Here is a 26,432-nt window from a genome sequence, read left to right as displayed (position 1 = left end):
GGGGGCTGCGAACACCCCCGGGAAGGGCGCGCAGTGTGCGAGAGGGCGGCGGCAAGAGCTCACTGGCTGGAAAAGGCTTCTCCTCGGGGCTCGCCGTGGCGAAGGGCTGGCCAGGAGTGTTGGCTTTGCCGTGCGTGGGGCTAAACGGCCCCTGAAGAGAAGCCACCCGGACCCGGGGCAGAGGACCTCCTTGGCGACGTGCTTAGGTTGGAGAGGCGAGGCTCTCCCAGGACCCCTAAAGGCTTTTCCAACACGGTGTACATCGCCAAGGAAAAGCCGCCTTTTCAGCAGCTGCAATAAAGACATTCTTTGGAAAGTTTGAAATGGACATCTGGACTAGCATCAAGGGATGAAACTGAAGCGCGGCTGCCCCCTCTCCCCCTCCCCCCAAACGTCAAGGCTGCAAGCTGTACTAGTGACAGGGGATCGAATGTGCCTGCATTACACACACAAACACACACACTCTCTCTCTTGACAGAACTCCAGACCTTGTGCCAAAGCCTTGTGATCTCCGGTAATATGATCCCTACACAGGCGCTGACGGGGATTGCGAAACTGCTATGAAAACGCCAGACTTTGCTCTCATCCAGTAAATAGATTCCTACTAACTGCTAGACCAAATTTAAAGAATGACCTAATTTAGATACATAATATTTCCGCTGGCTCAGGCAGGCAGCAAGTTCAAGAGAACAAGGCAAATGCATATATGTATATGTATATGAATGCATATAAATTGCAAGATGGAATAATTATTTTGCTTTAAATTTATGTGCGTTGTGGATTTTTGACTCCCTCCCCAGGTCAGGTGTGGCCCTCCAGATATTTTGAACCTAAAAGTCTTTGAGGGGATTGTGGGAACAGTACTGTAGTTCAAAACTGCTGCAAGGCCAAAAGTTCTGCATCATGTTAAAAAAGCTGAGTTAAAGGGTAGGAAAAATGCCGTTCAGATATCAGGTTTAGAATGAATAAAAAGATGGGATAGAGAACTTAAAACTCAATTTGCATTTCCCTCCTAAAATGTACCTTTAGCGATATAGGAACACATGTTTATAATAGCTACAAAGTGGATGCTTTTAATGCACACAGCTATTAATGCAAGTAAGATCACTCTGAAAATTACTAGTTAGTCAAAATGTCCATAGATTGCAGCCTGGGTTCATTTTTCTTTCTTTTTGAGGACAAGGTGTGTTCAGAGCCTTGAAGTCTAGACTTAAACCTTACAGAGCATGATTAGTCACTCTAATAGTAATGGTCACCTCGAAAGCAATGGTTTAAAGCTCAAAGATTTCAAGAGAGTTGAAACCAAGCCTACTGGCCTCATCCGTGTGTACTCAGAAACAAGACATTTGTTTTGTTGATGTTCCTATTGTACATCTGGATAGGCTTTCTGCATTGTTTCCCAAACCCTCCCAAAAAATAAGCTGCAAGATTTATGAAAAGCAAACACTCTCAGAAATATGAGCAACTGTATCTGGTGGAGAGGGGTAAGATTTTCTTCATAAAACGTCACTCTCCCACAGTATTGCAACAGGTGTGCATTATGCCAGTTTCCAAGGGCACGCAGTCATGCACGTGCACACACACATGCACGCACATCCTGCGGAACCTTAAAAACCTAACAAATGTAGTATGGCATAACCATGTGTGAACTGCACCCTACTTCACCATATGTTGTTTCGCATAAGCTTATGTCATGTAGCATTTCTTAGCCTTTGTTCATTGCAATACCAGCAGTTAACTTTGTACAAAGAAGGGTAAGAAATGGTGGCACCTGGATGTTTTGCCTCTGGCTGACTCTGACCCGTCTGTGAAATAGGAAGACATCATAGCTAAACTAAATATGGAACTTACTTGCAGTTATGTTCTAAATTAAACCTGACCTTTGAATGATAATGCAGCACTATGAGGAATATATACACCTCTGCATCATTAAAAAAAATTCTAATTTTCTGATGGCTTGAATTAGTCTTGTAAATACACTTGCAGTGAGGGAAAAGCAAGTGTGTTTTGCTGTTCAGTCCTAAGTACTGCCCACAGATAATGTGATGGACTGACCAGTGTCACGGTCACTTGCATCGTGCTTGGCCAGTCATTTACCCAAACCAATGCTAGACAGAATAGCCTTCACCACCAGAAGGTGAAGTATTTTCCATATCTCATCACGTAAGACTGTGCTTTTTCAACACTGAGAAAGACTTTTGAATGATTCGATCTTTTAAAAAAGGCATTTGAGTTAACATCTCCCTCTCTAATATTTGGCAGGAAGGTGTTATTAAAAATTGAGATTTGAAACTGACGTTCCCTTTTTCATCCCACTTGCTTTACAGCTCAGCTCAGTGTCAGCATGTAACAGCTACATGATATCTGATACGTAGATTACATGTCTCAGATTACAGAAACAAAGAAATTTCGGAAGCTACATTATTTTGCTTCCAAAAGATGAAGGCTCCCAAGTAAACATAGCTTCTTTATGGTTTCTTTCCTTTAGCACAGAGGACTGTAGAAAGTTTAGAATTTGGAGAAATGAAAGCATTCCATGTACAGTCCTAGGTATTTTTAACACTCTAGTCACTCTGGAACCTACGCATAATTACAGGAGTTAAAAGGATTATGGTAAATTCCAAAAAAAGTATTGTGAAAGGAGTGCTCCTGCTCTTCATGTCATAGGCTGCTATTACTTAGAAAACATGAATTTCAGGGTTGAAGAAATTCACATTACTTCAGTATAATAATTTTATAATTCATTTTTTTTAAAAAAATCAGAACATTTTCCTGTTGCTTTTTTAATTGAACTCCTTAAAATTAGAACTGAGGTCCTTTATTTCAAATACTGTTCCCATGACCTTTGTCCAGAGGAATCCCAGATAGTATACAAATTAATACAATATCATAAAAACAAACAGCCATAACAAATGAAAATGTAAAACAAAGAGGACAAAACTGCAGCTATAATTTCTGGGTATGTAGGATGATTTTAACCTGGCACAGAGCTGGGGGGTTCCACTACAAAAGATCTGGGAAATACACATTTTATTACTTGCATATATCAAGTTACTAGATGAATAAAAAAAAAAAGAGTATGCATATCACTAACTGTTTTGTAGAAGTTCTGCTTTGCTCTTGATATTTTTGTCATGATCATACTATAACCATGACCATATTCAACCAGTTTCATCAGTTTTCCATAATTTTCCTAAACAGAAACGGTAGTCATGTTAAAGCTGTATTAAGTATCTGACAATGGCATTTTAAGGAACACAGTGTAAATAAAGTGACATTTTGGTGTACGCATGTCTTTAATGGAACTGGACAGAACTAAATTAAGAGTTTGCAGACATAATTTTACTTGTCTATGTTTTTTTCTAATTGAAGGAAGTAAGCATTAATTGCCAGGAAGTGTTTGGTTGCTGATGTCCTAAAATACATTCACAGAGCAACAAAGTTGTCAAGGAAATCCAGCCTATTTCTATGCATGTTCCATTGTATTCAACTAATTTTTAGTGTTGAATTCAGCACTTATATTTCAAAGGTATGCATGTCTCCCAGTAGGACTGCTTGAAACTGTGGGACATCTGGCTAAATGTGACTAGAATTAACCATTTGGATTTGCCTTTCTAAAAAATTGACATCAACGGGGCTCTTAATGCCAATGTTAAACACTTATTTGCTGAGAAAAGGTCAGATGAATGCCTATTTATTTTAGTAAAGTTTGGTAACTTTAGCAAATCAAATAATGAACAGACAGAAAGAGACTTTCATAAAAGTCTACATTACTCTGCTTCATGATCCTACTATGGAATGTATGAACAGAATACAACAATGTGTTTGAAAGTGGGGATGTTGAACTTGTGAGTAGATGAACAGATATTCTGCTAGATATATTGTAAAATGTTGTTGATGGAGTTAGCAAACAACCTAGTGTTAACATATAAATGCTTTCTTAAAGAAAGCAGGAATACATATTTTAGAATAGAATTATGATGCTCATTTTTCTTTGTAGGTGCAGCTTAATGTAAGAACAGAAAAAAGGTACTGAAATTTGAATAGTACTTCAAACAACCAAACAGAAACGGTCTATGGCATTTCATGTGAGAAATCATGTACACATAGCATCTGTAATTGTTTTTAATATTTTGCTTTTAATTGCATTTCTCTTTCACATATGGTATTTTGTAAATTACCTTAAATCCCTTTATTGGAGAGAACTGGAGTATAAATAAAATGAATGAAATGCACACTATACCTAATAAAGCAGATGGAAGGTTTTGGATTTAGTGCAGAAATCCCTATTCTCATTTAATCCTGATTCCTTTAAATTGCTTTGAGATAAGAACAAGGATAACTACTAGAAAGAGTAGGGGAAAGAATCAAGGTGGAGAAGATTGCAGATATTGCTCCAGCTTGACTTCTAAGAGGACCATTAATCACCAGTGGTCCAATGGAAGAGGTTCCAAAAGAGAGAGGAGCAAGCTGAGACCATGTCAGAGCCCTCCTCCTTCAAAGACATCTGCCAGCAGTTGCAAATGAAAAAGCATCAACATATGTAATTGGAACCAATGGGAGAAGAGAGCAATCGCCAGATGGGCTTGATCTGGAGAGTGCTTTCTCTCTTCGCTTGCTCCTTTTAAGATAATATATAAGAGCCTTTTTTAAACTTTCAAAGTAGTTTGACAAAATTGTTTCATTGGACTTCTAACTCTTTGAAGAGTCACACAGTGACAAAGATTTTGTCAAAACTGTTGTTCCCAGATTTCATAGAGTTTCACCACATTCTCATTAGTTCCAACTGTTTAAAATTTGTAGTGTAGATGTACCATTTGGAAGCTCCTGATCTCTTCACTTAATCTGCAGCCTAAACTGCTAAAATAATTTCCATGTGAAACTAAAGAGGAACACTTTGTTTCATCTTCCACAACCAAATGTAGTCATTTTCCCCATACAAGATTTGTTTGTTTGTTTGTTTACGGGAAGATGGTTTTCCAGCATGCTACATCCTTGACCAGAAGTGCTTTTGCTTTAACTAATAAATGGTTCTTCAATATCAACAGCATTGCGTTTTTATGTTGTTGTGCTTGACAATTTTGCACTTTTTATGGACTCTGTAGTGCTTGTAGTCTAGTGCAAGTGGTATTTCTGTTTTAGTTTCCCAGAAGACTATTACAATGATATTGTATTATCAAGTTTCTAACCATTCGATTCTTCTGGGGTTAAGTATATGGTTCCTCACGAGATGATGGATAGCCCATAACCACAGATTCAAGCACTGAAAACGTCCAGTAACAAAAATCAATTATTTTCACCACACAGAAGCCCAGTTATTCTATTATTAACCATGCAAGAAGTACAGAAGCTTTTTATGAGTTTGTTTTCTAGATATCTGGTATATTATTTCTACCCTTTTCTTTTAGTATAAAGATAATTATAAAGGTGTGCATAGAGGTACATGCGCTGCCATGCTCATTTTTGTTGTTCCATTAGTTTCCACCCTTGCTGAATTTAGTGGCATGCTGCCAGAGGTTGCTAAAAGTTGATAGCAGAAGCTCAAAGATCCCACTTGAAAGTACATGTTGATTTTTGGGATACTAATTTATTTCTCACTTCCAGATCAAGAGAAGTACCACTTATTCTGCTACAGTCAGGCCTTACCCAGAACACAGTGTTCAGTTCTGTGCACACCAGTTCAGGAAGGATATTGATATGGTAAAGAATGGTAAAGGATCTGGAAACCAAAGCTGTGTGGAATAGCTGAGGAAGTTCAGTACTGTATATCTAGGCTGAAGTATAAAAACCTGAAAGATGACATGATAGCTGTCATCCCACCTTTGAAGGTTATCCTCCACTGAAATGAAGCAAGCCTATTTTCTGCCAAGGCAAGGCGCAAACTAATGAATTAAAATTACGAGAAAGGGGATTTTAATGAAACATTAGGAAGAGCTTCCTGAAAGTAAGAGCTGTTTGACAGTAGAATGGATTACTTTGGAAGATGGTGGACTCTACTATGTTCTTAAACAGAAGTTGGATTGCAATCTTCCAGGTATGCTTCTAGCTGATTTTCTCCATCAACAAGTGATTAGATTTGATGACCCCAAGAGGATTTTTTAAAATTCTACAATTCTAATTCATGATCATTTGGATTTTTAAAAAATGGAATAATTACTGTCCACAAAAAAGTAAAGTGTAAGAAAAGAGAGTTGCTCCATCAAAATTAATTAGTGGTAGTTTTTTCAGATGACAGTTCAGGCATTTGGACTAGTTGTTCCAGTAGCTGGTGTTGAAAGGCATTCTGCCTCTCGAGTTTAGGTACCATGCAGCCAACATGACTAGAACCCATGTGTAGCCTTATACTTCCTTGGTTTATTTAACCTTCTTTTAAAGCCATCCATTTTGGCAGACATTTTGTGGCAATGAATCCCACAGTTAGTATGGGCTGTGTGAAAAAGTATTTCCTGTATGACAAAGTACTTCCTGGCTCCCCAACAATTCTTCTTTATTGGATGACCTTGTGGAGATTTAAAAACTCTCCGTTCACTTCCTCCGCACAATTCATCATCCTATAGGCTTATATCAATATCTCTATACGTACTAACTTTTTCCTGTGGCAATGAATCCCACAGTTAGTATGGGCTGTGTGAAAAAGTATTTCCTGTATGACAAAGTACTTCCTGGCTCCCCAACAATTCTTCTTTATTGGATGACCTTGTGGAGATTTAAAAACTCTCCGTTCACTTCCTCCGCACAATTCATCATCCTATAGGCTTATATCAATATCTCTATACGTACTAAATTTTTCCTCCGCTAAATTAACAATGAATGTTGCAACCTTTCCTCATAACGAACATGCTTCAGCCTCTTGATCGCTGATTGTCATTAAAAGCGAACCCAACAGATTATCATATTATTATGTAAAAACAACAAGACTAAAAGTAATTTTTTAGGGGGGGGGGAGTGAATTGCTTATTGTAACCATTTTACTTGGCCTGTCCACAGTTAATCTCTACTTCAAATAATTTAAAAAGTTCTTGCTGCAGTTTGGTTCAGTCCATTATTAATGTGTTATTTTCTACTTTTCTCATCTATGATCAAAAAAATTGTATCTACCAGGATCTTAAAAGTGACAATACCGAAAGCTGTGTAGAGGATTTTTTTTTAATGGAAGATAATTTTCATTGGACCATAGTAGAGTCTAAATAAGTTTAATAAAGCAAAGGTACTGTACTAGATTTATTTTTGAACTTAATCTACTCACATTTTGTGCCAAGATTCTCTGATGGTGTCCAGGCATCCTACATTAGTTTATAAGCTATGGTTTGGAAAAAGTTACAAAGTAAAATTTGAAACCATGGTTTGAAGCTAACTTGAAAATTATTGTGTACTCATGGTTACATTTGTCTGAATTAATAACTCTCTGCCTCAAGAAAACTGCTACATCATGGAGACAGAGGTGAGCAGACAAAACTGAGTGTTCAGTAGATGAAAAGTCAAACCATTTGCGGTGTGTCTGGAAATCTGAAACCATAAAGTGGGTTACTGTAGGAAAACTATGATTTGGTATTACATCTAGTCAGAGACATTGTGGCTTTATGGTCAAAATATTAGCCATATTAGATGACTTATTCCCAAATACTATGCAAGAAAAGTGTTTGTTAAAATGAGTAGTATCATGGAGGCTTGAACATTTCTGAAATGCAATACTGGTTTTTCATAAAAGAAGTAGATGACAGCTTGAAAACAAATAATTTCTGCTTCTTTTACATTTATTTTTGAGCAACTGTATCCACAGTTGCAAATTGTACTACAGCTAAGGAATACATAAAAGTCATGTTGTATCATGTCAGCTGGGTTTTTTTTAAATCATTTTTTGTTTACCAAATGAAAAAAAAATATTTTGATTCCATGTGCTTACTCAGTGCACTGACCATATTAGTTCCAAAAATCGACTTCAAAACTACAAATGCACGCCAAGAAATAATTCCACTCAGAAGACACAAGTTCCTTTTAGGTTTACTACTATTTTTAGAATCTTGTTGTTGTGACTTGAACAGCCAGTAGATATGCAGAAAGTGAGCAGGGGAAGCTTTTTGTGACATGAGGTAAAGTAAAATAAATTAAAATAAGGAAATACTTTGTTTCTGTGCATCTATCAGCTGTTTGAGACATAAGAGCAAAACAGGGCCAACAAGCAGAGTAAGATGCCCAGCTTAGGCACCTGGCCTGGAGTCTCATATAAAGGCAGTATGTATTTAATGATTTAAATTTTGGGGGGGGGGTTGTTCTTGCAAGGGTGGGATGACAGGTGCTTGGGGGACTCTCTGCCTCATCTCAAAATAATGTGGTTGGTCCTGGGTCAGCCTTGACAGGGGAGCAAAAATTTGTGGCTCTGCCACAGGCAACGAAATGACTTAGGCTAAATCTGTCAAATAAACTTTTTTTAAAAAAAGAATAACGTTTTAGAACAAACATGCTTTTATTCTTTTCTCCACCGAAGTTGAAAGCAATGCTAACATCTGTCTTCAGTGAGCAGTGATCAGGTCCTGCGTTCAGGCAGTTTTCCACTGTATAGTGGGACGCATGCATGAGGTTTATTAATGAACCAAAGATGCACTCCAGACTTTTAATTATACATAACTCTTATAGACATGAGGAAAACAACAACCTTGTTTCCAATCATTATTTTCCTTCATGTCACTACATGTGAATTTCAGAGCATTATAACAACTAAATGACTTAAGACATTCAGCCATGTGAAACTTGGACAAAGTGTTTAGATTTTAAAGAACATTGTACCCTAGGTACGAATCTTTCAGATTTTATTCATGGAAAGAAAAAGAAGTAAAAGCTTGAAGAATCATTGCTGGAAGTTAACAAAAATGCTTCGTATGTGCACTCAAATCTTAGTAATAAAAGCATACATGAGATTTAAGAAAATTCCACTGTTTCTTGATGCTTCAGTTTGAATGGCAAATGAATTTTAAGACTGCAGTGTCCAAGATATATATGTGTGTGATGTGTGTGTGTAGTTTAAACACCACCTTTATTCCCATAGGGGACCCAAGGTGGCTCACAACCATTAACACCATAAAATAATAATAAGGTAAAATACTATACATAACTATATGTTAAAAACAATTAAACACTGATCAAGATTAAAAACAATTTTTTTAATTAAAGAAAAAATTAAAAAACTTTTTAGAAGTATATTTTTAGTAAACAAAGTGTTCTCTAGATCCTCACTGATTGCTTAAGAGCCTGCCTGAAAAGGTAGGTCTTTGCCTGATGACAGAAAGACAAGAGGCTGGGGGCCCCACTTGGTTCCTCAGGGCAGAGCATTCCATAGCCTCAGAGTAGCTATTGAGAAGGCCCTCTCTTGTGTCCTCACCAAACAAGCCTGGGAAGAAGAATGCATAACACACACAGGACAAATTCCCCTTGTAACATCAATATAGTGGGCTGAAAACCTCTACCTTTTCAATTAAGTTTTCTTTCTGCAGATTGTGGAGTATGTCCTTCTGTAGGTCTATGGAAGCACTTGATAGAAATCAAGAACTGCTGAAAATGGCCATTCTTTGTGATTCTGTCCGAGCCTCATAAGAATAAATGGAGGTTGTATACCATCAGTCTCATAACTCACTCTTTCATGAATTAGTTTTTCATTCATTCATTCATTCATTCATTCATTCATTCATTCATTCATTCATTCATTACAATTATACCCCACCTTTCTCAAAAAAGAGACAGACCTAAGGCGGCTTACAGTATTAAAAGTGAAGAACAATACACTATTACAGTATTTAAAAAGAATTAAAGAAATACATTAAAACTAGTAGATAAAAACAGTTCTGAGAAAAGCAACAGAATCACAATGGTCCCATTTTAAGAGTCCCCTTCTAGGCAGCCAAGTCACTAAGAGAAAACCTGTCTGAAGAGAGGTCTCTCCTTGCTTGCAAAAGGGCAGCAATGACAGCCTGGTATCCTAAGGAAGAGAGTACTAGAGTCTAGAAATAGCAACAAAGAAGACCCTTCCCTGTCCCCCCCTTCCCCCTCCCCACAAAACACATGTGTGAGGCTGGCGGGACTGAGAGAAAGCAGGTTCACTAATTAGGGAAGATGGTGAATTGTTCACAGGTGAGGTAGAGAGCAAAGCCTCAGTCTTCACCCATAAGAGGACTGTGTTCAGTGTGGGACCAAAAGAAGATGGGCTATAACCAAGAACTTAAAAATCTTCTAAGGACCAGGAACAACTCTATGATCAGATGAATTATATCCATGGGTTCTCAAGGAGTTTGTGGATTTTGTTTCAGGGGCACTGTCTGTGTGAGACTTCCACAAAACAGGAGACTAAAGACCAGCAGATTATTAACCAATCAGTTCCAAAGCTTGCAGAAAAGAATGTGCTGATTGCCAGGAGTCAGCGGCTGAAATTCAGTAGTAATTCACAACTAGATTGGGCCCATTGAATCAATGGAATTTACAGAGGAGTTGACTCGCTGATTCAAAGGCTCTAATCTTGTCGTAACTTACTGTTGGATTTCATATAGGTTTGTCAGAGATAAGTCATGTCAGTTCCTCTGTATTGCCTTTTTTTTTTTACATCATTAATAGTACAATAGATCATGGTAATACTATAGAGATTTGTCATTCGATTTCAGAAAAGCATCTGACAAGATTTCTCATGGTATTCTTCTTGCCATCTGGTAAAATGCAGTTGAAGGGCACACAAGTGGTTGAACCACTGTACTTCAGTGTTCCTTAATTGCTCACAGCATCTTTTTTTGACGGAGATTTTGAGTGGAGTGTCACAGCTTCTAAGCTCTGTGCTATTCAACATATTTATAAATGGCCTGGATGAGGTTGTAGATAAATGGCTTATTACATTTGAGGATGATAATAAGCCAGGGGGATATCACAGAAAATAGAATCTAGATCTAAAAACAGGCTTGTCCAGCCCACGGCCCACGGGCCGCATGCGGCCCAGGTCGGCTCGTAATGCGTCCCAGTGCAATTTTTTATTTTGAAAGAAATTCCAAAGTTTCAAGTTACACTGCCGGCGCTTGTGGCCGGAATGTGGCCGGGGCATGTCACAACAGTAGAGGGGGAGAGAAGAAAGGAAGGGGTGGGAGGGGAGGGGACAGGGGGGTGCGTGACTGCATTGCGCCATCCCCATCAATAGGTGGACCCCCTCTCGGCCCCATAAAGCTGCCAGAGTAGAAGCTGGCAGCCTCTGCTGTCTGAGATCACAGCTGCCAGTAAGCCCGCTTGGAGCGGAACTGCGGAGGACAGCTAGGGCTGCCCCCCCAATGCGGCCCAAACCAAATTTTCATAGTCTAATATGGCCCAGGGAAGGTGAAAGATTGGACATGCCTGATCTAAAAGGATCTAGAAAACTGATATACTGGAGTGAAACTGAGAAAATTATATTCTGCAGAATATATTCCCTCAAATCAAAATCACAAGCATACAATAGGAGAGACTTGGATTGGTAGTATTGTATCTAAAAAGGACTTGGGTACTTTGACGGCTCTCAAGCTGATTATTAGCTTGCAATGGCCAAAATCCTATTGCTTAGCATAGTAAATTGCAATTAGAGTAGGCCCATTGAATTAAAGGGGATTTATTGAATCAACTCCAAATTCATTTTGGCAAATAATTACATGAGCCAAAATCCTGTTGCTCAGCACAGTGTAACTGCAATTCACTGTACTACGCAACAGGATTTTGGCCAATGTAATATAGCAGCTAAGATATCTTAACATTGATAATAGTTTTCTAGATTTGGAATCCTTCTCCCTGTTCTTTTCAGCTTCTACAGAAGCCAGAAGCTGAAAAATGAATTGCTTATTACATGATCATGTCTCCACAATCAGCCAGGTTTGATTTCAAATTAAAAGGGGCAAAGTTAGGCACCTTTTAAAAAATCACTTTTAAATGTGAATACTGCAGCCTTACAGCTATGGTTAATGGAATACAACTATGGTATGGTAAAAATTACCTTCTGTTGCTTAGAGTTGTCTTTTAACATGTTTCAAAATCTCATCTCCTCTTTAAATAATTAAACCACATACTGAAATCAGTGGCGATGGTTCTCAGGCTGCTGTTTGTGTCATGGGTGGGTAAATTTTGGCTTCCAGATGTTTTGTCCATAGGGTCACTAAGCATAGCCAATGAGAACAGATTACAGGAGCCATGGTCCAGAGCAAAAGGAGAGAACACAGTCTCCCCTGACCTGCTTGGCCTGGGATTGCTGAGATCCCAGGGTCTGAATACTGGTTTCTTATAACTGAGCCAGAGCAACCTGGAGTGGCTGTCTGGTTTTTTTTTTCCTTCTGTAGAATTCCTGTTTGGATTGGCTCTTGTATGGTCATGTCTAGAACAAGAGTTTTCTATTTCTTACTATTTGGGAAATACTGTAGTTTAATGGGGGAATGCTATCACTAATATTGATTGTGATAATGTTATCCAACGGTTCTAACTCTGTTTAATCATTCTCAAATGTGTGTTCACATACAGTGAAGAGACCACTCTAGCTTTGCCCTAATCTCTCTGGCTTTCAACATGAAAAAGCAACAGAGTGAAGAAGGAAGTCTGTTCTATCCTAGCAGGCTTTCCATGTGAACCAAATTCCCACATTTTTCATGTTCTGTTAAAGAGTCTACATGAATAAAAAAGCCTCTTCAGAATGTCATTTTTTTCTGTACTGAAAGTGATAATGGGGAGTAGGGAGAGCACGTTTCCCTCCATCTGAGTGGAGAACACACATTTTAGGAATGAATGAATAGGGCTTTTGTGGTTTGCAGATCTTCCTTGGTCTTGTGCAAGTTGTGTAGATGTCTGCAGGCAAGTTCTAGTGTGTTCTTTGAAGTCTGCAAAACTTTGAACAATTGAACAATTTCAAGCAGAAAGATTTACAAGATCTGGACTTCTAGCATGCATATTTTCATTTCTGCTACTTGCATGCAGTGCAAATGCCAATTAAAATTCCTGTGGACCGATAAATACTTGTTGATTGCACTGGAACTTCTCAAGAACTGAAAGAAAATCTCAAGAACTGAATTTCGAAATATGAACTTTTTTCCATTTGAGATCACTGGACAAATCAAAACTATTTTCATACATTCCCATTTTTATTCCACTCTGCCTGTGTAATGAGAGATGCCTCGCCCAAAGCATGAAAAGTAACACATGCACATAGGTAACAAAAACGTGAAAAGAATGGAAGTTACCAGTACTGGAGGTTTCAACATGATGGGTTTGCACCAGTACAGGCACACCAATGTATTTTCTGATTGGTCACAAAACTGTACATAAGTCAACTGTACATAAGTCATGTGTAAAATGAACGTCTCTATCTGCTGTAAGTCAGATCACTTTTTCCTATGCTGTGTCTTGCTTCATGTCATGTTATGCTGCCAGAGGAATGTCTATTCTCTATGTATATATGTACACAGACTAAGTTGTTGGTTTTACTCTCTCAGTGTCATAGTGTCATAAGTATCTCTGCTAACCAATATCTCCTTGCTCTGCTGATGTTATGAGAATACACATTATAATCAAAATTCTCAACAACAAATAGCAGAGAAGGGAAACAAAATGCAGGGGGGATAGGGAAAGTTACAGAAAATGGAATGCACACTTCCAAAGAATAGCAAGGAGAGACAAGAGGGCCTTCTTAAATGAACAGTGCAAAGACATAGAGGAAAAGAGTAGAAAGGGAAAAACCAGAGATCTCTTCAAGAAAATTGGAGATATTAAAGGAACATTTTGTGCAAAGAGGGACATGATAAAGGACAAAAATGGTAGGGACCTAACTGAAGCAGAAGACATCAAGGAGAGGTGGCAAGAATACACAGAGGAATTATACCAGAAAGATCTGGATGTCCCGGACAACTCAGATAGTGTGGTTGGGGACCTTGAGCCAGATATCATGGAGAATGAAGTAAAGCGGGCCTTAGAAAGCATGGCTAACAACAAGGCCAGTGAAAGTGATAGCGTTCCAGTTGTACTATTTAAAATCGTAAAAGATGATGCTGTTAAGGTGCTACACTCAATATGCCAGCAAGTTTGGAAAACTCAGCAGTGGCTAGAGGACTGGAAAAGATCAGTCTACATCCCAATCCCAAGGAAGGGCAATGCCAAAGAATGCTCCAACTACTGTACAATTGCACTCATTTCACATGCTAGCAAGGTTATGCTCAAAATCCTCCAAGGTAGGCTTCAGCTGTATGTGAACTGAAAACTCCCAGAAGTACAAGCTGGATTCCGAAGGGGCAGAGGAACTCGAGACCAAATTGCCAACATGCGCTGGATTATGGAGAAAGCCAGAGAGTTCCAGAAAAACATCTACTTCTGCTTCATTGACTATGCAAAAGCCTTTGACTGTGTGGACCACAACAAAATATGGCAAGTTCTTAAATAAATGGGAGTGCCTGACCACCTTATCTATCTCCTGAGAAATCTATATGTGGGAAAAGAAGCAACAGTTAGAACTGGATATGGAACAACGGATTGGTTCAAAATTGGGAAAGGAGTACGACAAATCTGTATATTGTCTCCCTGCTAATTTAATTTATATGCAGAATACATCAGGACTGGATGAATCCCAAACTGGAATTAAGATTGCCAGAAGAAATATCAACAACCTCCGATATGCAGATGATACCACTCTGATGGCAGAAAGCAAGGGGGAATTAAAGAACTTTTTAATGAGGGTGAAAGAGGAGAGTGCAAAAAACGGTCTGAAGCTCAACATAAAAAAAACTAAGATCGTGGCCACTGGTCCCATCACCTCCTGGCAAACAGAAGGGGAAGATATGGAGGCAGTGACAGATTTTATTTTCCTGGGCTCCATAATCACTGCAGATGGAGACAGCAGCCACGAAATTAAAAGACGTCTGCTTCCTGGGATGAAAGTGATGACAAGCATCTTAAAAAGCAGAGACATCACCTTGCTGACAAAGGTCCGCATAATCAAAGCTTTGGTTTTTCCAGTAACAATGTATGGAAGTAAGAGCTGGAGCATAAAGAAGGCTAACCGCCAAAGAATTGATGCGTTTGAATTGTGGTGCTGGAGGAGACTCTTGAGAGTCCCCTGGACTGCAAGGAGAACAAACCTATCAATTTTGAAGGAAATCAACCCTGAGTACTCATTGGAAGGACAGATCCTGAAGCTGAGGCTCCAATACTTTGGCCATCTCATGAGAAGAGAAGACTCACTGGAAAAGACCCTGATGCTGGGAAAGTGTGAAGGCAAGAGGAGAAGGGGACGACAGAGGATGAGATGGTTGGACAGTGTCATCGAAGCAACCAACATGAACTTGACACAACTACGGGAGGCAGTGGAAGACAGGAAGGCCTGGCGTGCTCTGGACCATGGGGTCATGAAGAGCCGGACATGACTTAACAACTAGACAACAACAACATATTAGCTGTTAAAGACACAATTTCTTTGTCCATCAAAAACTGGAGACACTGTATGTATATTATTGTCATTGCCAATAAATATGGAACAAAGTTATGTTGTGACATCTTTAAAATATAATTGACTTGATGGTGATCACGTTTTAGAAGATGAGTTGAAAATATAATTTATTTTCATTGTTACATTGCATTTAAGAGGTGTATTTAGCTATAACAGGGGAGGTGATGTAGAAAAAATATTTTCATCCATACTGTGTTAGGAAATGCCAATAAGAATATTAAATTTAGTTATTTCCAAGTGGGTGGGAATTAAAATTTTCTTAAGTTAAAAAAAGATCAGCACCTTCAGTTCTGAATCTTTGCTGTCAATTTCAGATTCTAACAGTTGTAAGCTAGATTGTAGGTACTAATTTAGGAATAATACTTGCCATGTTGTTCAGTTAGGGGGTTAATTTGCCTATAATCCACTTGTGTATTTCCACTGGTGTTATTTCCATTGGATTCTCCTCCTTCAACCTGAATTGGCAACTTCCCTCCTTCTTACATCCCTGCTAACTGTAAAAATATGCTCCAGAAGACTAGGAAAGCATAAAGGACTATAGTAATAAAGTAGCACGAAGTCCACTATCAAAAGTACATTGTTGAATCTTGGCCTGCTTACTCTTAAATACAGATGTTCATGTCTGGCAGTGAAGTTAGGGGTGCTGAAGCATTTTTGAGATTCTTAAAACATATACATTCAGTTTTCCAGCTGTCACAAATGTTACTTTCCAATTTAAACAAAAATGCTTCCTTTCTTTCAACATTATAGGGAAAATGGGGAAAATATTAAATATGAAAATAGTTACAGGCCCCTTACTTTCAGTATTTTAGTCTAAGCAACTTTGCATTTCAAATTGAATTTCAGTTTTTCTAAGAAACTACGTCAATCTAAACTGAACCAAGTTGCAAAACAGGCCAACATTATCAAGAAATGCATTCATGTAATCTTTCTAAAGCAAGAAATTCACATTTTCCTTCTGTAAAAAGCACATAAGAATCGCTTTAAACATATTCTTCAGAGGATTGCAAGAAAATAAAAATATAAAACAATTTTCACAAAATGATTTTAAGTGTTTTCTGTGAGATATTTTTCATATTATTTTCTAAGTCCGAGAAGACATAAAATAATGCAGAGTTGCTCTATTTCATATTCTAATACTGAAATAATAGTCCCGCTTAAAAAAAAAATTCAGTCTCTCTCTGTAGAAGTGTACCTTGGGAAAAACAGTGCACCTTTAGAGCAGTGGTTCTTAACGTGGGCGATAATGCCCCCCAGGGGGCGATTTCATTTTTCAGGGGGGCGGTAGAATGAAAAGGGGCGGCGTGGGGGCGCTGGAGCAGAAGGGGGGCGGTAGGGGGGCGCTGGAGAAAGCCAAACCTGTGAAGATGGCTGCAGCCTTTTTACAATGTGCATGAATATATATTTTCCTCCAATCTTAATTTAGTTCCAGAGTTTTCGTCTTGAAATTTTTAGTTCCTGCATTGCGGTTTGTTTTTATGCCCTTTTAATATTTCTTTTTGAGTCTTAAAATTCGCTTGCAACTAAATCATTAAATGTTACTTTTTGGGGGCATTTCATTTTCTTGGAATTGAATTTTGTTTTCAGGGGTCATTGGATCTAAGTGTCTTAAATAAATAAATAAATAAATAAATAAATAAATAAATAAATAAATAAATAAATAAATAAATAAATAAATAAATAAATAAATAAATAAATAAGATATCATCACCGCGGGGAGGGGGGCGATGATAACTTCCTCAATGGCTCAAGGGGGCGTTTCTTTCAAAAAGGTTAAGAACCACTGCTTTAGAGTACAGGCAGTTAGTAACACGGGATGCATCTGAGACAAAAAGGGACATTCTTTTTACAGTATACTGTTGAGCTTAAGGTGCCCACGGGATAGAGATGAAACCTTCAGCTGTTTCATTGAAACAAAACAAGCTCCTTTCACTCTGTCATGTTTTAAGAGAGACATCCAAATTCACATTCTAGCCCATATAAAATGTACTCTAGTGCTAACTTCAACTTATTTTACATTGCATCCTCTCCACTCTGGAAGAAGACAAGATGGTGGAGGAGGAGGAGAAGGAGGAGGAGGAGGAGGAGGAGGAGGAGGAGAGAGAGAGAGAGAGAGAGAGAGAGAGAGAGAGAGAGAGAGAGAGAGAGAGATCAATGACACATTGAGCAGATTTGTGAAAGGTGTGTCCTCTCTGAAACCTAGTTGAGAAAGTTCATTGTAACAGTCATCCTGCATCTACCTCTGTGGAATCAGGAGGTAGGAAAGTGTTATGATTAGTCTTGAAACAAGAAACAAAAATGAACAGTTAATCAATCCACGTGGAATAGGTGAAATGTATAAAGCAATAGTCTTACAGCATCAAAATGCCTAGACCCTGTGTTTAGCATATATATAGGACCCTGCATTTACCATGCACTTGCACTGTGCTTAAATCCATCTGAAATGGTTCCAACCATCTGCTTTTCTAATGACTAGCAATCTCCTATGAATATCTACTCTGAATAAGTCTCATCGTTTACATGGATCTTTGATTAAAAATTACTAGAAGACGATTGAAACACAGATCAAAATCCACACTTCAGACAAGATATTCATTGGGAAAGTAAGTAAACAAAACTATTTGCCACCCTTTATTGGAGAGGGTGGATAGCTCAGTAGAAGACTAGCTGGCTGGCTGGTTCAATGAGGTAGGTATCGGAGTGAGAGGCTGAGAGTAAATTCCTTCAGAATGGATATGTTTGATCTAGTTACAGTCCAGGGGACTCTCAAGAGTTTCTCCTCCAGCACCACAATTCAAAAGCATGAATTTTTCCTTGGAGAAGAGCTTGGAGGCACTGTTGTAGCCCTGGGCAAGCTACACAGTTCCCAGAGCACCCCCAGAAGAAGGGAACAGTAAATTACATCTAAGTATACTAAATTAGGGGACATGGTGGCGCTGCAGGTTAAACCGCAGAAGCGTCTGTGCTGCAAGGTCAGAAGACCAGCAGTCGTACAATCGAATCCATGTGACAGACTGAGCTCCCCTCGCTTTGTCCCAGCTCCTCGCCAACCTAGCAGTCCGAAAGCATGCAAATGTGAATAGATAAATAGGTAGCACCTTGGTGGGAAGGTAATGACGTTCTGTGTCTAGTCATGCTGGCCACGTGACCACAGAAACTGTCTACGGACAAACACTGGCTCTATGGCTTGGAGACGGGGATAAGCACCGTGCCCTGGAGTCAGACACGACTGGACTAAATGTCAAGGGGAACCTTTACCTTACACTAAATCAAGCAGGCTCTAGAAAGTGTCACTAAAAGTCTGAATGGACTTGATGGCATGTGATGATTATGATGATGATTACCACTGTGTTTCCCCAAAAATAGGACAGGGTCTTATATTAATTTTTGCTCCAAAAATGCTTTAGGGCTTATTTTCAAGGGATGTTTTATTTTTTCATGTACAACAATCTACATTTATTCATATACACTCATGTCATTTTCTTCTGGTTGTTGCACAATGGTGGAGGTTTCACTTAACTGGGGCCTATTTTGGGGGTAGGGCTTATATTACGAGCATCCTGAAAAATAATGCTAGGGCTTATTTTCAGGGAAACAGGGTACTATCACTGTTGTTCAAAGGTTGAAAACATCTTTTGCATGCAGAAAGTCCCAGATTCAATCTGCCACATCTGGAAAATCTGCATGAAAACCTGCAGAACAGCTGCCAATCAATGTTGACAATACTGACCAGATGAACGAAGGGTCTGACTTAGTAGAAGGCAAGGCAGCATTCTATATCCCTATCTTCATATTCTGTGAGCAATTCAAGTGTTCAGAAACAGTATCACTATTTTATGTAATACTGAACACATTTCACTTAATTGTGTATGTCCCTAATAACTGGAGTGCTAGCTTAAACCAAAAATGAAATAGAGGGTCCAGATATTTTGATTCATTTCATCAGCCAGCCATTAACGGTGGTTGTCAGCTCAAGAATGGCTCTCTCTTGAACCTTCTGTGTATATTATAGTTAATCAAAGGAGTAGTCTCTCACCACCAACATTTTTTAGTGGACATTGGACAAAACTAGTGTGAGATACTACTTTTTTCTGCAAAAGCCCTACACCAGTGCTACATGCTTTCTACCTCTTTCTCTCTGAGGTGAGAAAAGGTTACATAAACCCTCCAAAGTAATTTGTTGCCGTTACTGTTAACTTTTAAAAATTGTTACATTACTCATTCATTTTTGTTACTCTCCAGCTACTTTTCATCTCCTTTTAAAAACAAACTCCCAATAATTTATAAGAGAATGGCATTGAGCCTGAAATATTCTATTCTAAATGCCATTAAAATGCCCTAGAAAGTTAAATTTTTTAAATAAAAAGTGCTCACTGCACTCTTTCCAAGACGTAGCCGTTCCCACTTATTATACAATTTCTGAAATATAACTTGGCTGTACCTCAAATATAATGAAGAATGAACAAATGAATAAATAAAATTAAATAAAAATCTAATCTAATCTATTTTTTTTAATTTATAGGAAAATATATAACTCAATGTGATGTAGCTCCACACTTCAGCTAGCTGTGCACAACAGCTTTGCCTTCTGTTATAGCTGTCTGCAAAGCAAAGCAAGATTTGGCCTCCACAGAGACTCTGGGTCTTTCACTCTGGAGGGGCTTTTTCAGAACCAGTGTGACCATATATATCATGACGTTTCTACCATCTTCAGAGGTAACATACAGCAAAAGACTGCCCTCCCCTGGCATCCTCAGTACCTTGCAGAAGTGGTTCTCAACTCTTGAACTTTGCCATAGATTTGCTAAGTAGGTTAGGAAAAGTCCATTGGAGCAAATGGGTAACTTCAAGTTCAGTCTGTCCCCAGCCAGCCCACCACTGCTTGACTCCCTACCAGGAGTTGAATTCCTGCTGCTAATTCTTAGCCTCACATTCTGTGAAGGAGGGAAGCAAAATCAGGTGGGAACACTTTTGATTTGGGAGAAAGATATATTTTTCTGCTTCTCTGCAGTTTCGGAGTGAATGAATGAGATGAACCAGACTCTGAATGCTTCTGCATGCGTGTATACATGAAAGCTGGATTGCTTGTCTGCCTCTGTCTGAACGTGTGTGTGTGAGGGGAGGGACAGAATTTAGTTGTACCTTGATTGCTGTCACCCTTGTTTCGCCCACTACTAGTTGCTGAATAACTGATTGGTTCACAACTGATTGGTTGAAAATTGGGAAGGGAGTACAACAAGGCTGTATCTTGTCTCCCTGCTTATTCAACTTATATGCAGAATACATCATGCGGAAGGCTGGACTGGAGGAATCCCAAGCCAGTATCAAGATTGCCGGAAGAAATATCAACAACCTCTGATATGCAGATGATACCACTCTGATGGCAGAAAGCAAGGGGGAATTAAAGAACTTTTTAATGAGGGTGAAAGAGAAGAGTGCAAAAAACGGTCTGAAGTTCAACATAAAAAAAAAACCCCTAAGATCATGGCCACTGGTCTCATCACCTCCTGGCAAATAGAAGGGGAAGATATGGAGGCAGAAGAACAACCTTCAGAACATGGCCAAAGAGCCCGAAAACCTCACAACAACCAAAAGTTGTTTAGGATAAGCACCTGTCATTGAGAAAAAAATAAAAACCAGTACAGCCCAATCCTATGCATATTTATTGAGATAAAAGTCTTCTCTGAATTCAGTGATTGCTTTAATCCCAATAAGTGTCCCCTCTCCTCTTTTGTTTTCTTTTTGCCACATTGATACTTTCACTTCTTCTGCTTGCTAGCTAAACTCTTCAAATTGACATCTATTACAAGAGCAGAAATTTATTTTTTTACAATTAGGTGAATGGTAGGCTATTCAGTAAATGCAAAAATGAAAACACTGACATTGAATCATAAGGACTGTAGCCCACAAGCTAGTTAAGTTGACTCACAATTTATTCTTATAAACTGCCACACAAAGAAATTGGTAGCTATGATTTTTACTCCAGACAGTCTCAGCTTGTGACATACTGGATGTGGCATGGCTAAAAGTCATCAGGCATCATTACCAGTGAATTTGTGAGTCACCTTACCTAAGTGGGTTACTCGTTGCTATAAACTGCTTAGAGTGGTGCTTAGTACTAAACCAAGTGGTCTATAAATGAATGAATGAATGAATACAGTAAATAAATAAATACAGGGTTGCAGCAATGCCAAAAAGGATTGTGAGGCTGGAGTACTTATATTCATCCAAACCTCTTAAAATTGCAGAAGCTGCTGTAGTATTTCCAACCTCCTCCCCTGCTGCCCTCCCCCCACCACCACATCTTCTGTTTTAGCAGATGTCTCACCATGAGCTCACTATAAAATATGGGAAGGAAGGGAGGAAGTGAAAGGGCTACTTCATTTCTAACTACTTCAATAATTTTAAAGGAAAGGGGCATGTTGGAGATGCAGTCAGGAAATCCAAAAGGAGGCTCCGGGCCAGGTCCCTATTGAAGACTTCTCCTTTAACCACTTAAAATACATTTTTAAAAGACACAATATGTTCCAAAAAAATGGCTTACCATGCCCATGGCAATTAAGGGTTACAAGCCCCATTTTCTAATCGTGTTCATGGTCATGTGATGCTACCGTATCACTAGGTTAGGTCCCTTTCTAGTCACCTTTTGTAAACTGTAGGCCTGCCTATTTCAATCTATGGGCTTCGGATGTAATGTGGAAGCTTGGCCTGTTGCAGAATATATATTTGTATCTCTTCTCATACAACACACAGAAACATTCACCCACAGCCTGCTTTGCATCAGTGGCATGAAATTCTAGTTTGACTTTTTTTTCTAAGTCTTAGAAGTCTTACATAGGTTACTTCCCCCTCTAGTAGTCCACATACTAGCTCCACCTGGATCAGGAGACCCTTCCCAGCAGAAATGTTTTTATCTGTTTGGAATGCAGTGCCTGACAGACCCTGGAACATTTTTTGGACACCAATTGGCCATGTCTGGGAATTGTGGTCCAGCAAGATCACTTTAATAAGCTCATCTTGAAAACAAGCTCATCCCTTGAAACACCTTTTCATTTACTTCTACGGCGTGTTTAGACATTATTTTTAGTTATGCTGAAAATAAATATTATTTATTTTTAACATTTTTTCTAATCTGCTTCAAGACTTCATGAAGTATTGTGAATGTATAAATAGTTTTCAAGATGTAAGCATTTATAACAAAAAGCATAACTTTTTCCTGACTCACTAGTTCAAGCAAAAGTCAGATAGCACAGTTCTCCACAAATTTATCCGTCTCATCTACCCACAAGAATATCTATTACACATTTAATTTTTAACATTTCAATTTAACATTTAGATAAACTGCCTTAAGCACAGATTTGTGAATCAAATATGTATGTGCCCACTTAAAAACACACATACACATTAGCACAACTGTAACAGCTCACTGCTGTTAATATATATTAAATCAGCACATAAACAAAAGTGAATCATGTGTCTATCAATCCACTGTAAATTTGTTTATCAGCACAAAAAGGAAGTAATTTGTTACTGCAAATCTGACCAAAAGAAACAAACATGGGCAATCAGCCAAGTTTTTTTTTTTCTGGAATGGTACTTAAAAAGACACACATGAAATATGACATTCTACATTTTTAAAAGGTCTCTAATGATTCTGGAGGAGAAGAAAAAATCTTAAGTGAGCTTATGTCAGTGGACTCCTTGACTTGGACAAGTGATAGATGCTGAAAAATCTGATGAAGTTGATGCAGGATGAACCAAAAGGCAATTTCCACAATGGCCTGGATTTACCAAAAACAAAAGGAAGAAGGCACAACATTCTTGGGAAAAAGGGCATTTCAGAATAAACTTGTGGGCGTTTTAAAAATAGGATAACTAGCATTCATTATTCATGAATGTTGCAGGAAGCAAGGGGAAAAAAAAGGAAAAATTACTCTTTGTGCTGATGAGGAAAAGAGCAGGCCCTGCTTCCAGCGTATTTTTAAAGGGAGGCATCTCTCATTTTCTTCATGTGTTCCCTCACATTTGATGACAGACTTGTACATTTTGTCCATTAGTACGAATATCCAAAACAAAATGGAAAATGAAAATAAGTCCAAAGGAGCCAAACATATGGCATTGTTTTTCAGAGAAGTAAATGTGTTATTCTGTTGTCTCAGACAGGAAAGCCAAAAAAGAATCTTTGGCCAACAAGCTTTATTCAGCACATGCTTTTGTGGGGCTACTGCCCACTTCTTCAAAGAGATTATAACTAGAGAAGGTGGCATTTGTATACAAATATGAATATCCCCACGCAGGTGGTGTTAACAAGGGTCCAGCCCCATTGGGCCGGATGGTCCACTCACAGTCCGCCGCGGACGCAGATTGCGCGATTCTACCAATGGCTCTGCAGCGCGTGATCCGCTCGCTACTCCTGGCAGGAGGCGGGAGGCCATGCCTTGCTGCAAGGTCGAAGAGTGGTGAGCGGATTGCGCACTGTGGTGCCATTTGTAGAATCGCACCATCCGCAGAGGATCGGTGAGTGGACCGTCCGGCCCCATGGGGCTTGACCCTCATTAATGCCACCTGTGCGGAGATATTTGTATTCGTATACGAATACTCCCATTTCTAATTATATCCTATAAAAGACTATGGCAATCAAAATTCTTGGTCTTCAAAGGTACCAGAAGAGTCTTTGTTTGCTTTGCTAAAACACGCTGTATGTACCAGTTAACAGTCAGCAGGTGATTCACCAATTAACATGGAGGGGTGACATCAACTGAAGGTTTGCCTAAATCAGTGGTTCTTAACCTTTTTGAAAGAAACGCCCCCTTGAGCCATTGAGGAAGTTATCATCGCCCCCCTCGCCATGGTGATGATATTTATTTATTTATTTATTTATTTATTTATTTATTTATTTATTTATTTATTTATTTATTTATTTATTTATGACACTTAAATCCAATGACCCCTGGGAAAAAATTCAATTCCAAGAAAATAAAATGCCCCCCAAAAGTAACATTTAATGATTTAGTTGCAAGCGAATTTTAAGACGCAAAAAGAAATATTAAAAGGGCATAAAAACAAACCGCAATGCAGAAACTGAAAATTTCAAGACAAAAACTCTGAAACTAAATTAAGATTGGAGGAAAATATATATTCATGCACACTGTAAAAAGGCTGCAGCCATCTTCACAGGTTTGGCTTGCTCCAGCGCCCCCCTACTGCCCCCCTTCTGCTCCAGCGCCCCCACGCTGCCCCTTTTCATTCTACTGCCCCCCTGAAAAATGAAATCGCCCCCTGGGGGGCATTATCGCCCACGTTAAGAATCACTGGCCTAAATGATCAAGAACGTTGAAAGTCTGCACGCTGAGATGTCTTATCTGTCTTCACTACCAAACACACTTGCTCAGAAGAGACCATGGGTAGCATTTGCTTGCAACACATTTTCAACTCCACTCACTTGTGGTTATGAGAGATAATTTATAGGTTTACAGAAGTTTAAAGAGTCATTTTGGCAGGTACTTTTCTATGCTGGCAGAATTATTGTGAGACAACATGCAACTCTGAAATTCCTTTTGTACAAACTAATACAAGGTACAGGAACCCTGTCAACTATTGTGTCACTTTGGAATGGTGCTATCTAGTACTTCACAAATGTGGTAATCACAGGCACCTGAAATACCTACACACAAGAGTATATAATGCATATCCTGACAACAGTCCGAAACAACCATCTAAACACCAAGGGCGGGGAATAATTTTATTGAACCACCAAAATTTATATAAGAGGGGAGTTTTCCAGTCCGGCAGTGCTCTTCTTTAGACTGGGCACTGCAGGGCTTTTGCAGGGTAGAGGAGAAGCTAAAATTAAAATTAACCTGGCTAACTATTGTGGTGCCAAGATATTTATTAAACTAACAGCCCAAAATGGAGACACCAAACTAGTTACATCCACAAGATATAGAATTCACTTCAGGCAGTTTAGAATGAATTTTCTATTCCCCATCCCCCCCCCTATGTTCTTTGTAACCCCTAGGGAAGTACATGGGTCATCTTCTCAAATTCACAAGTCCCCCATTTTTGGGCCGGGAGACAGAAGAGGTGAAAATCTATTTTACTGCTCAAAGGCACTGTCAAAGTGAAGCACAAAGTGAGTGAACGATCCCAGCCTTTCTTATGACACTGGGAGGAAGGGGAAGGGAATGGGGTGGGAAAAGACTCTAATGGTTCTCATCACCTTCAAAGCCTAAAGAAGTATTCCAGGTGGTATCCAGGTGCAAATGAAAGTGCATCCTAAAATTCTGAACACTGCATTATTCTTTGATTATATTTTATCCTCAAAGATCTTGAATAAAATTCATGGCAGTCACTAGGCATCCTTCAGTCTTGAAAGACTATGGTAACGTGCTCAGTATGTAGGACTTGGAACAGCATCTAGTGTGGCTGAGAAGGCCAATTCGGGAGTGACAATCTCTTCCACACTGAAGACAAATACAATCTGTCCCCTGTCCACGTCCCTGATTTTGCTGCTTTCGTGACTGCCTCCTTGCTTCGCCTCGCTGAACAAAGGTCTCTTCAAATTGGGAGAGGTCATGATGCACCACCTGCCTCCAGGCTGCACGCTCAGATGTCAGGGTTTCCCATCTGTTGAGATCCATTCCTAAGGCCTTCAGATCCCACTTGCAGATGTCCTTGTATCGCAGCTGTGGTCTCCCTCTGGGGCGATTTCCCTGCACTAATTCTCCATACAGGAGATCTTTTGGAATCCGACCATCAGCCATTCTCACAACATGCCCAAGCCAACATAGACGTCGCTGTTTCAGTAATGTATATATGCTAAAAATTCCAGCTCGTTCTAGGACTACTCTATTTGGAACTTTGTCCAGGACTCACTGCAGTACAGGAGTGTGCTCAGGACACAGGCTCTATAGACCTGGATCTTGGTGTATGCCATCAGCTTCTTATTGAGCCATACTCT

At 39.1% G+C, this 26,432-nt stretch overlaps 1 protein-coding gene across 3 annotated transcripts in view; it reads right to left on the bottom strand.

The window, feature by feature from the left end:
* RBMS1 (RNA binding motif single stranded interacting protein 1) overlaps window positions 1-26,432 on the bottom strand; it is a 187,296-nt gene that overhangs the window by 126,992 nt on the left and 33,872 nt on the right. The gene's annotated exons all lie outside the window — the stretch shown is intronic.

This window comes from Pogona vitticeps, chromosome 1, assembly GCF_051106095.1.
Source record: "Pogona vitticeps strain Pit_001003342236 chromosome 1, PviZW2.1, whole genome shotgun sequence".
NCBI lineage: Eukaryota > Metazoa > Chordata > Lepidosauria > Squamata > Agamidae > Pogona > Pogona vitticeps.
Note: the sequence above shows the minus strand (reverse complement) of the source record. Positions and strands in the feature narration are given on the sequence as shown.